Raw genomic sequence first — 12,152 nt, 5'->3', positions numbered from 1 at the left:
TCTGCTGTGTGTAAAGCGATGCATGTATATAGATATACAGTATATGAGGTCTAAATGAACATTTAATGTGTGGTGAAGAAAGTTAACAGCAAACCACGGCGATGAGTAAACTATATAGATTAAACAGAGGATCACTTAACTGTCTTATTACCAGGGATCCTAGTTTTCCACAATAAAAAAATGAAATTCTCCAATAAGAAAAGAGAAAAATCCGCGTTATTCCGCAGGGCTAAAATGAGTTTTCCTGCCACAGTATAAGACACACAAACAGTACTATTGGGTAACAGTTAACACAGGAAGTATTTCTTGTTGTTCGTGTTACACTTGCTGTGTCTCTTTCTGTTGTATTTTAGTTTATATCTTTAATTATTCTTGAACTGTAACCTTGTATTACAGTGTAACCCGTGTACGTCGCTTTGGATAAATGCGTCTGCTAAATAAATAAATTAATAAAATATAAATGGTTACACTTTCAAATTCTAAGCAAGTTACAAGCTTACCAGCACCATTAATCAATAAAACAATCAAACAAAAATATATTATATATATATTCTTTAGGGGTGATTGTTATTGTTTGAACAGCTCTGGATACTGAAGTAAACTGAACTTGAATACCGGAAGCAGTTTTATTAGACAGGCATGTTTATGGAAATTTAAAGCAGAGTTGCCTGTGTTAATGTTTAGATATTATACGTGTATTGATTCTGTTATTATCAAACAAACAAAAAAAAAGCCTTGAATGTTTTTTTGCCCCTCCCCAAGTGTAAAACCAAAAAATCTCCAGAAACACACAATCCGCGTTTTTAACGTCTTATTGTAGTTAATCCGTGTTTTTAACGTCGTCTTGTAGTTAATCCGCGTTTTTAACGTCGTCTTGTAGTTAATCCGCGTTTTTCCGTTTTATTGTAGTTAATCCGCGTTTTTAACGTCGTCTTGTAGTTAATCCGTGTTTTTAACGTCTTCTTGTAGTTAATCCGCGTTTTTAACGTCTTCTTGTAGTTAATCCGCGTTTTTAACGTCTTCTTGTAGTTAATCCGCGTTTTTAACGTCTTCTTGTAGTTAATCCGTGTTTTTCCGTTTTATTGTAGTTAATCCGCGTTTTTTCGTGTTATTCCGCAGCAAACGGATTGCTAGGATCCCAGTTTATCACTAAAATATTCAAATAAAAATCTCATCTGGTCAGTTTTAAAGAAGCTTAATGTGAGGAAATGGCCGTTCGCGAGCTATTTTGTGTTTTGATGTTTTTATACTGTTTTGCTGTCTAAAATGTACATTTCATTTGTAATATCAAAAGTTCATGATGAACCACGCCGATGAATAAATGAACAGCTTAAGTAACCACACGGACAAACTTCAGCGAGACACTCACGCATGCGCATATCTCAAAGCGACAGCGTCCGGGGAAGATACACGTGAGGAACACAATGCAAATCATATGGAGTACAAATACTGTCACTAATCACAACGTGCTTACAATTTAAAAGTTTATTTTATAGAACAAAAGTATAATTAAATAAGTGTTAAAACATTACAATGTTATAATATAACAGGCAATGACCTAAAATGCTAATTTAATCTGTATGGAGAATGGAGGCTATATATATATATATATATATTGCACCATCAAACTATAACTTACCCACATAGCTGATTAATGTCACTGTTTAATAAAACCAACCAAGCGTATTTAAAAAAAGAAAAGAAAAATCTTTGTTGATATCCCTTATTCTGTTATTACTTCTTAGTTAATTTATGCAAAATTGTACAGCATTTAAAATACAGTGAAAAGGCAGAATGAAAGCTCGTATTTATGAACAGACCGGTCATTATAACGAGGGGTCTACCTCAATTGCGATTGTTGCTAAAATCTAGTTTTCAGCATTGTGGAAGTAAAATAGTAGAAATGGACGACCAAAAAAGCAAAGTATATTTCGGCTGATGATCGTTTCAAAATATTTCCCAAAGAAACTGTACATGCAGACTGAGGTAATTGTTTTCCATTTCTTAATGTGTCTTTGGAGAAAATACAATCGATCGCTATTTAGCTTCAGAATCACACATTAAACAAAAGGCTACTACAGAGGCTGCTGAACAGAACGGAAAATAAACAGCTTTCAGAAACCAAACTGGAAAGTCAGCGCAGACAAGAAGTATTCCTGTCTGCAAGTTAAATCAGTACTAAAATGATCCAGCACAGCCACCTCGCTTCAACCTGCTGTTACAGTTTGAATTTTAGACCCGAATAGCCACGTCTTCTTTGTTTTGACTCGGTACTAATAAAATAAATTATTGGATGGGACAAATAACATGACAACGAACGTGCTGCATACATTGACCTTATTAAAGTATGCCAGATGCCCTCCCTTGTGTAACCGAGTTTTTGGGCTGTTTCTAATCGATTTCCACATCTGTATAACTTGGCAAAGCTTTGCCTGAAATTCCAACCAATTCAGTGGATGCAGACGTGCAGTCTCAATGTATGGGCAAGTCAACTGCTGCATGCCTGCCTTTAACAAATGACAGCACTCTGTTTGAGTAAGGAAGCAAGTACCACTATTTTTAGGCTTTATAGTGTTCTGAAATACTGTCTACTTCGGTTAATTTAATGTTTAAACAGGTCCGCGAAATCCTAATTTTATTCCGCAACATACCCGTGAAAAATACGGAAATTTACCTCGATTTAAGTAGACCCCTAATTATAACACGTTGCGTGAATCTTTTAAATGTAGTGGTACCGTGCTGGAATTAGCTTTCATTTTCAAAACAGATCGATTGTGGATGTAACCTTATCAATCAATCAATCAATCAATCAACCGATCTTTATTTTATATAGCACCTTTCATAGTGGACCACCATCACAAAGCGCTGAACCGTACTGATGGCATATCAAATGCTTAAAAGACAGATATGGTTGCATTCTTGTAGAACTTAAGGATAAAATGAAATACATTTTGACAAGGAATTGCATTAGTTCCATTACTTAGTTGAGTTTAGGTGGTTTCAATAAATACTTTCTGATTTAAATATAGGCCTACTAGGTGATAGTTTGGGTTATTCAGTCTATTTAAAACAGTAGGTAGGTGTTTGTTTTTTTAATTCTTTTTATATATAATTATTAGTTGAATAAACCTCTACTGAATAAGATGATTTTGATACCTACTTTCCAGGCAAGTAGCAAATCCTCACGACTGCCTTAAAAAGATAGCTTCTAGCCCTGCTCTGTATGATTCTCTATTGTTTCTGCTCAGAGCATGATCTGCCATGCTTACGAACTATTACAGCAATCACGGCTTCTGAAAAGACTCCTCAAGGCTGATTGTGATGAAGCGAGGTGGGGAAGCATACAAGTGTTGCTCATACTTCAGTGTACAATGCTTCAGGGCTTCAGTGCACTGCGCAACGCTAAAATGCTTCCCCACCTCACTTCCTCACAATCAGCCTTGAGGAGTCTTTTCCGAAGCTGCTTCACTTGTTTTTTTTTTAATTCTGGATCCACAGCAGTTTAAAATGCAGCGTGTTGATAATCTGCTGCATCCTGGTACCTTTGCTGTGGCTCACTTGGTCTGATTGAGGACGCAGCAGCAGCTTGGTTTTAGTTATTGTCATCAAGAACGCTGCCTTTGAAATATCGACATGTTCCCAACTGAAGTATAAAACACAAGCACAAGAAAAGGGTCCAGTGATAATACTGTGGGGTCAGTAAGCTTTCAGAAAATGAATCGGACCACCTTGGTTAGCAGTGCTTTAGTATAGGATAGAGGGGAGAAGCACAGAGGGGGGACGGGTTAACTTGCCATTCTCATTAGTGTTTCTTTTAAGCACTTTCTTGTCTTTAAATATAACAATAGTTTTACAATATTGTGTTAGTTTTTACATAGTTAGAAGTTTTTATATATTTAAGAGCGTGTGTCTGTAGTTGGTCCTGTATGAGGTCATCAGCACCAGTATACAAAAACTCCACTTGGAAAACAAAAGAGAAAGAAACCTTTTATTTTCCTTGTTTGCACTTTTGTGTTGCTTCCCTGAGCTGCAGCAGAGCGGACAGTCATACCCTCTGCTGCTGCAGGTAGTGGCAGGAGTGAGTCTGGTTAGGGTTAGGCCTGTTTAGTGACATCAGAGTGACACAAAGAGTGGCCAGAAAGCTTCAAGGAGGGAGGAAGCTTGTGTGCCTGCCTGCCTGCAGCTGAAATGACCTGCCTCTAGGGAATGCAAACAAACTGGACAGCCAACAAGGCCTGGTTTCTGATGAAGCAGATTGCACCTCATGCTGTTCTATTGAATGTAGTAAACAGGCACACTGTAGTTATATTTGAATATGATGCTGCAGTTTTAACTAAACAGGAAACATGTAATAGAGTGAGTCATAGCTCACTGTTTATAGTCTGTATTTCTGTGTGGATTTCTTGGGATTATAAGATTAATAAAGGTTTACTGTTTGAATCATCAGTCTTTTTGTTTCTTGATTTCTGTATATATAACAAATATCACTTTATCACTAAGAACTTCACAACATTTTAATCATCCTGAAATATAATCCACTGTTACAGAGGAGCTGGTCTAAACACAAGACGTTTGGAGTTATGCTGCCACCTACTGAGGTACTGCAGGATTTATAAAGATAATAGGCAAGATATCAACTATACTGCATTGCAGACAGCAACTTTGTTCTTCATATTTCAATTGGTTTATTCAGTATATATGAATTGATATATTTTAAAGATCATGTACAAAATAAAAAGTCTATACTGTTTAAAGTGATAAAAACACAATAATAGTACAACATTACACTTTGTACTATTATTATTTATTTAAATAATACATACCAAGACCAAGACCAAACGTACCGAGACCAAACATACTGGGACCAAGACCGAGACCAAACATACAAAGACCGAGATCAAGACAGAGACCAAGACCAAACATACCCAGACCGAGACCAAATGTACCGAGACCAAACGTACCGAGACAGAGACCGAGACCAAACATACTGAGACCAAGACCGAGACCAAACGTACAAAGACCGAGACCAAATGTACCAAGACCGAGACCAAACATACCGAGACCGAGACCGAGACCAAACATACCGAGACCAAACATACCGAGACCGAGACCAAACATACCGAGACCAAACATACCGAGACCAAGACCGAGACCAAACATACCGAGACCGAGACCAAATGTACCGAGACCAAGACCAAAACCAAAACAGAGACCAAACATACCGAGACCAAACGTACCAAGACCGAGACCAAGACTGAGACCAAGACTGAGACTGAGAACAATCGTACCAAGACCAAACGTACCGAGACCGAGACCAAACATAAACATATATTTTTGTTGTGACCAACCAAACTAAATGAATTTTTGCTAGAAGAATAAGAACAATAATAACTATTTATTGTTTGAAAGCTAATTTTCTTTTGATAAACCAAATAAACACAAAAAATGCAACAACTGAAAAATGTGTTCTATTGACTTTTTCCAGCTACAGTCAATTCACTTACACACTACATACCCTGAAAAGGTGTATAAAAACATTTACATTAAATAGTTACATATAATTGGAAACATCTTAAAGAGGGTCCTGATCAAAATGGAAGACTTGACAGGTATGTACAGACAGTCATATTTCTCTGCATTTGTGTTACTCACACCATTTTGTTAAGATAACTAATATATCACAGGAAATGTATTTGGTGGCAGGAGGACAGTTTGCTTCATGGGGGAGGCTGAGAGACGCTGTAGCAGTACGAAGTCTGATGTGTTAAATTTAGTAATTTGAATGCTGCTCTACAGTATAATGGCTACATTATGTTGTATAATAGCTGTCAATGTATACATGTGAGTGAAATTATTATTATTATTATTACTTAGTCGTTGCCAATTATTTTTTATTATTTTCTCTCCAATTTGGAATGGACAATTATTTTTAGGCTCAGCTCACCGCTATCATCGCGACGTCCAGACTATAGGGCACATCCTGCACTCCACGCGGAGCGCCTTTACTGGATGCACCACTCGGGAGCCCCATGTGAGTGAATTTTGAAGGATAAAAAAGGATATATGATAAGAGGAAATAAAATAATCTTGAATGTTTATGAATGAGACCAATCTGTGTGTTGCCTGCTATCAAGACCAAGACCAGACCCGACCATACATGCCAAATAATTCATACTGCTCAATCCTTTACTTGAACACATTACAATTCATAGCAATATAGAGTTAATATAAATGTAGTATAACTATGGAGATAGTGATATCTGGTAGCCCTTCTAGACACACAGCACATTGCGATCGTGTAGAAAGCATCGGTCATTGTGTTGTTGTTATTATTATTATTATTAAGCACGCCGATGCACGTACAGTACAGGAGGACACCTGACAGTTTAGCACAATGCAGTTCATGCACCGCGTTACAAACGGGACAGCGCTGCACAGAGCGGGACAAACTGCGATTCAAATCTCCTGCAGTACTACAGACAGGACGCCGATACTCATCTCTGATTAACCCAACATGAATATAAATCCGATCCGAACTCAGTCTGTTTCAAAGAGCGCTCAGAGTGCCGGCGCCGGAGAGTCTGCGAGCAGCTTTAATAATAATGAATGCGCTGCTGTGTCTGCTCGAGTCTCGCATCAAACTCGCCGTCCTCTATATAATATAAACACATTACACACCCCCGAACCACACACGGGGTTCCCAGAGGGTGGAGTGAATTCAATTCCAGTAACTCACCGCTCTCTTTCTCTCTCTACCTTATATTCTTTCTGTTTTCTCGTGTCTTTTTCTCCAAGCAACCCAAGCAATGTAACTTCCGATTCCGACTGGTGCACAGATTTAAAGATCCCCCCTATAGGGGAAACCAGTGCCTACATGTTGTTAAGTACCAGTTTGCTAATACCTCACTTGGGGCTCACACCAGGGACTACTTCCAGTAAGAGACGTATGAACCGCAGTGAACAAAATAAATAAAAACTTGCATTCATAACAAAAAACAAACATATTCGTCCCATATAAATCTACACACTTTTTGTGATGCTGGAACAGGGTATATATATAAGGGGTGTTGATAATTTCACCCTAAACTTGCATACTGAAAGTAACATGTCAAAGCAAGAAGGAATCTAATCAGCAGAATATGCCTGTGTAATCACAACTCAGAGGCAGGCAGACCTATGGCATCACACATGGGACTACAGACACGGGCAAGGGATTCTGGGAATTGTAGTTTGCTTGCAGCATTGTGATGGACTAATTGTATAATGAGATGGCACCGTCATTGTAGGTGAAGTGTCTGTTATGCTCATTCGGCCCAGATTGATTAATTGAGAGAGAAACCAGAATAAGATCTGTAAATAATTGGCTACAGGCAGAAAGAAAGGCAGAAGAAAACAAAACAGCAAGGCAGGACTCGGACTAGAGAGATAGACGTACCATCAATTTTCAATTGTCCTTCTTTTTATTGTCTTCTTAACCAAAGACACTGGCATCATAAAGAACATTATATGTTTTGACTTTAATAATTACATTTTTTATTGATGTCGATTTTTTTTTTATTTCTGTTTTAATGTCTGCGTGAGCAAGACAGACAGTCTGACAGCCGCTACCTTTGACCTTGTTTCTGATTGGTCCATTGCGATGTGAACAGCGCGTAGCAAAATACAAATAAAACAAATGTATTTCTATATTTGCTCGCTTCATTCGCGCCGTTTGTGTTGTGCATTACTCCATTTTAATCAATAGTTTTCATTATTTTTGTTCGCGTCCGGTGTACATAGCGCCTTTAACATGCAAGCCCATGCCCATTGACGCGTTTGATTAAGCAATATATTGCATCGTTTCACGCAGTAGCCAGAACAGACGGATTACCCTACAAACAACATTACTCTAGCTGTTTGCCCTGGAACGACCAAACGAGCGTGCAACGCCCCCTTTTATAACTCAGCTCCGTCCCTTTATGCTAATCGAGTGCCGGAGCGAACAGCTATCCCATTGGTCCCCAGCCGCTCACCAGGACCAATGGGCACACACAACTAACAGCCAATGACAGGGAGCAGGGCGCACCGTGCGTGCAGGACAGCTCGCACAGCCACAGAGACAGAGCGAACCCGCAGCTACAGGGAATACAGACGAGGGGAGGAACACAATACAGCGGTAATAACAGCACCCAGACAGGGGAGACAAGAGCGAATACACAACACGAAACACAAACACACGGACCGCTACAGTATGCTGCAGAGCTGCGCTTACACTCCGACTTTTAACAATGTGTTTGTTAACATTCATTTATTGAGCTTTTTTCTTTTATTTATTTATTTTTTCTTTTTTTTTTTTTACAGAACTGCCCCTTTAGTCACAGTCACGCCCCCCGTGTCTATGTATGAATTACTGACTCAAATTTGTGATTTGATTACACCAGCAGGTGAACTGATAATGGATAGATGTTATTTTGTGAAAACAACACAATATTAAAAAAATAAATAAATAAACACTACAACATTTTATAAATAAATACATGATACACCAAACTGTACCACATTCGTTTAGTCTTAATATCATAACAAATATACTTATTATAAATACGCACCTTCTTTTATTTGTTGGGAAACGGTCTGGAACTGAAGTAAAGTGCTTTTTAATTCAGTGTTATTTGAGTATTTAAAATATGGTTATCTTCAAAATTAAAATGTATGTCAGCAACGGTGTGTTAATTAAACGAAGCGCCTGACGCCGCTCGGAACTTTGGCATTTTTAAATCCTAACGGTCTCTGCTCAGCGGAGTGGAATGTTCAGGAGCCGGTTGCCTAGCAGCGTCTCCGCCTCCTTCTCTGCCCCGCCCCCTCTCTCCCTCTCTCGTTGCTCCAGCTAGGAGTTCACATTCAGCTTCCTTAGATTATATAGCGCCATTCTTTACTAACTTTTACAAATGAGCTTATTGGAGGCTTCGTGTTTTTAAGATGGTTCAGGTGCAGTCCGGGCAGACTGACTGGAGCATCATTACAGTATACCGCACTGCGCTCGGCTTTGTGTGGAGGCTGATACACAAAATAATGAACGACTGGTAAAGAAATCACATGGATTGCTTTTTAATGCTAAATGTGTATCTGGTATTCTAAGTATTGCCTACAATTAATAACTCAGCTATATTCATATTCAGAATGTGATACAGTATTAAGACAGGGTCCAGTATTAGAAATAAATAAACACGCTTTAAGAGAAACAGCAGTGATGTTTATTGACCATTCCCATCCATTCTCTAGATGTTTCTACATTGTGGTTGCAATCCACAGGGACAAGGGACTCAGTGATGTTAAATAAAAAACTAGAGTCCACAATTAACCAATATAGAATGGAAGGGGGAGAAATGTATTGCCTGCGTGCAGCACCTTCCACTTTCCTCTATTAAATGTCATTTGCCATGTGTCTGCCCAGTTCTGTTTGCCACTCCTCCTATTTTTGTCTTGTCTACAAATTTAACGAGTTTGCTTACTATACCAGAACCTAAATCATTAATGTAGATTAGGAATAGCAGAGGACCTAATACTGATCCCAATGTGCATTATAAATATGGGAGATACTGAAATTGAAGAAGGAATCTATGAAAAAGACCTAGGAGTTTATGTTGGCTCAGAAATGTCTTCATCAAGACAATGTGGGGAAGCTATAAAAAAAAAGGCCAACAAGATGCTCAGATATATTATGAAAAGTTTTGAAATTAAATCAAGGGAAGTAATGTTAAAACTTTACAATGCATTAGTAAGACCTCACCTAGAATATTGTATATCTAGAATATCTAGAATATAGATTTAGCTATATGTATATAAAGACCTGCTACACGATCACATTTGCCCATGCATGTTTATGCTGTTCTATGTTGTTAAAGTAAATAAATACTGTTTGTTTTAAAACATATATTTTTGGTTAAACCATTAATTTACTAAGAGTATATAAAACTAGTATCACGTGACACACTTGCAGAAATTGAATGTTAAGTAAATGTAATGACGTGCAGTTGCGTAACATGACCACAAGGTGTCAGTAATAGATTTGCTAGTAACCCAGCTAACACAATGATGTTCCCAGAACGTTAGGAGAATGTTATTCAAAAGTCAGGATAACATGAAGTAATGTTTAAAGAACATTTTTTGGAAGGTTTTCGTAATGTTACGAGAACGTTCGTAACTAATGTTATGAAATAACATTGACGCTGCTTTCAGGTAACATTGCCAATGACACAAAATGATGAGTTTATTCCCAGTTAATTAGGATCCCTCTTGTAAATGTACTCCCTACTATCCTACCCGCCAATCTCCCGATCCTGCTCTCCTACAGCAGCGGCCTCTTCAATAAACACAAACACAACGAACCCAATTACATGAGAGGATTCTGGAGATATCGAAAGCTCCGGGTGCACAGCAACACTAACTAGATAGAATGAGTGTTCTGTAAAGTACAGTGTCTAGTATATGTTAAGTATTACTATAATTCACACATATTTCTTTTAGCTATTCAGCACTGTCTGTTACACACCGCATTTTAAACACGATAAATGCTGAGATTTTGTCTTTTATTTTATTATTCAAACCTAGCCTCCTATATACATCTCGGATTGCATTTGACTACAATCATTCCCTTACTGTGCACTTATAACACCATGATGAGGACCCTGTGTGTGCCTGCGCTGGTATTCATAATGTAATGGATGCTGATACTGGAATGCATAATTCATATTTAGATTCGGTTATTATTATTATTATTATTATTATTATTATTATTATTATTATTATTATTATTTCACTTCTAGAAGATCACTTGCTTATATTTTTGTATTATCACTATCCAGGACAGCACACTGTTGAAATTGCTGTATTGAGAAGCTGCCCCCAGTTGCTTGCAGTAATCAGCTGTTATAATAATCTTTACTGTCCTATCTGGATTGACCCTCCTGCCTTCTGAAGACTTTTTATCCTGACTGGGTGTCTTTTTCACTAATTATACCCCAGCTTCCTCTATTGCCCTATTCAAAGAACCTGTGTGCAGTTTTGATAAAGAGCGAGACTTAATGAGGTGTGGCAACGACAGTTCAGTGACCCCACCTGTGTGAAACTGCCGGTGACGTAGACAGCTCATTCTGCAAGCAATCAGCGTGATACTTTACATGAAGCGTCTCTAATTACTGTGGATTTATATAGCAGGCATGTAGTAAATACATGAGTACTTACACATCATTACAGCGTTACTATGCACAGTTTCAATGTACTCAACGTGTCAATGGGCAAGCACACATTTCAGAGGTTTTATTTGCGATTTCAAGTACATTTGTAATTAATCTTACGAAGCACAATTATATATTATATTTATATTCCTGATTATATTTCTACTTTACAGTTCATATTAACATATTCAACAATATAATTCAACAATGCGTTTTTAAAATCTTATATTTTGCTAAAACATAATAAAAAAGCCTATGCTTATTATATTTTAGTGTAATTCTTAACGGCTTTTTATTCTAAGTACAATATGCGTAGCATGTAATAGACATTTTCAACAAAGCAAAATCAAGCATGAGTATTTAAAATTGTATATTGTGCTAAAGGTTATTTGAAAACATCCTAGTATTTTCACCCTAGAATAATCGGATTTGTCATTCTCAATGGCTTCTTCTACTAAGTAAAACATGCATTGTATACACTAGAATGTGGTGAAGCTTTGATTTGGAGTCTCACCCACCTGACAGGATGAAGAGGATCTATTTACAATGGAGAGGCAAGCGACTTTTACACACTAAAAACAACCTGAAGCCAATAAAGAGCAGAATCACACAGTTAAAAAATCCCTTCTAGAGCAACGAGCCTGACATGACATTTCAAACTGGTAATGATGTTTGCAATCGCTCTGAGCTGGTCTGAGGGCTGATTCTTAAACAACGAGTTTCATTGAGATGTCTGTATTGCCTGACGGAGGTGCTTGTGTCTGGTTTGAAATGTCATTAGTAGCTACTTGCTCTCCAATGGAACGTGTTTTCTGTTGACTTCATGCAGTGGGGCTCAGTGCTACACAGCACCCTCCATTGCATGGAAACTGCACACAAGACAATGTATCCACATTAGACAGGTACAGCAAAGGCTGTATGAAGCTCTTGGGGATA

The sequence above is a fragment of the Acipenser ruthenus genome, chromosome 45 (assembly GCF_902713425.1).
Source record: "Acipenser ruthenus chromosome 45, fAciRut3.2 maternal haplotype, whole genome shotgun sequence".
In the NCBI taxonomy this organism is placed as follows: Eukaryota; Metazoa; Chordata; class Actinopteri; order Acipenseriformes; family Acipenseridae; genus Acipenser; species Acipenser ruthenus.
This window is presented reverse-complemented; position numbering follows the sequence as displayed.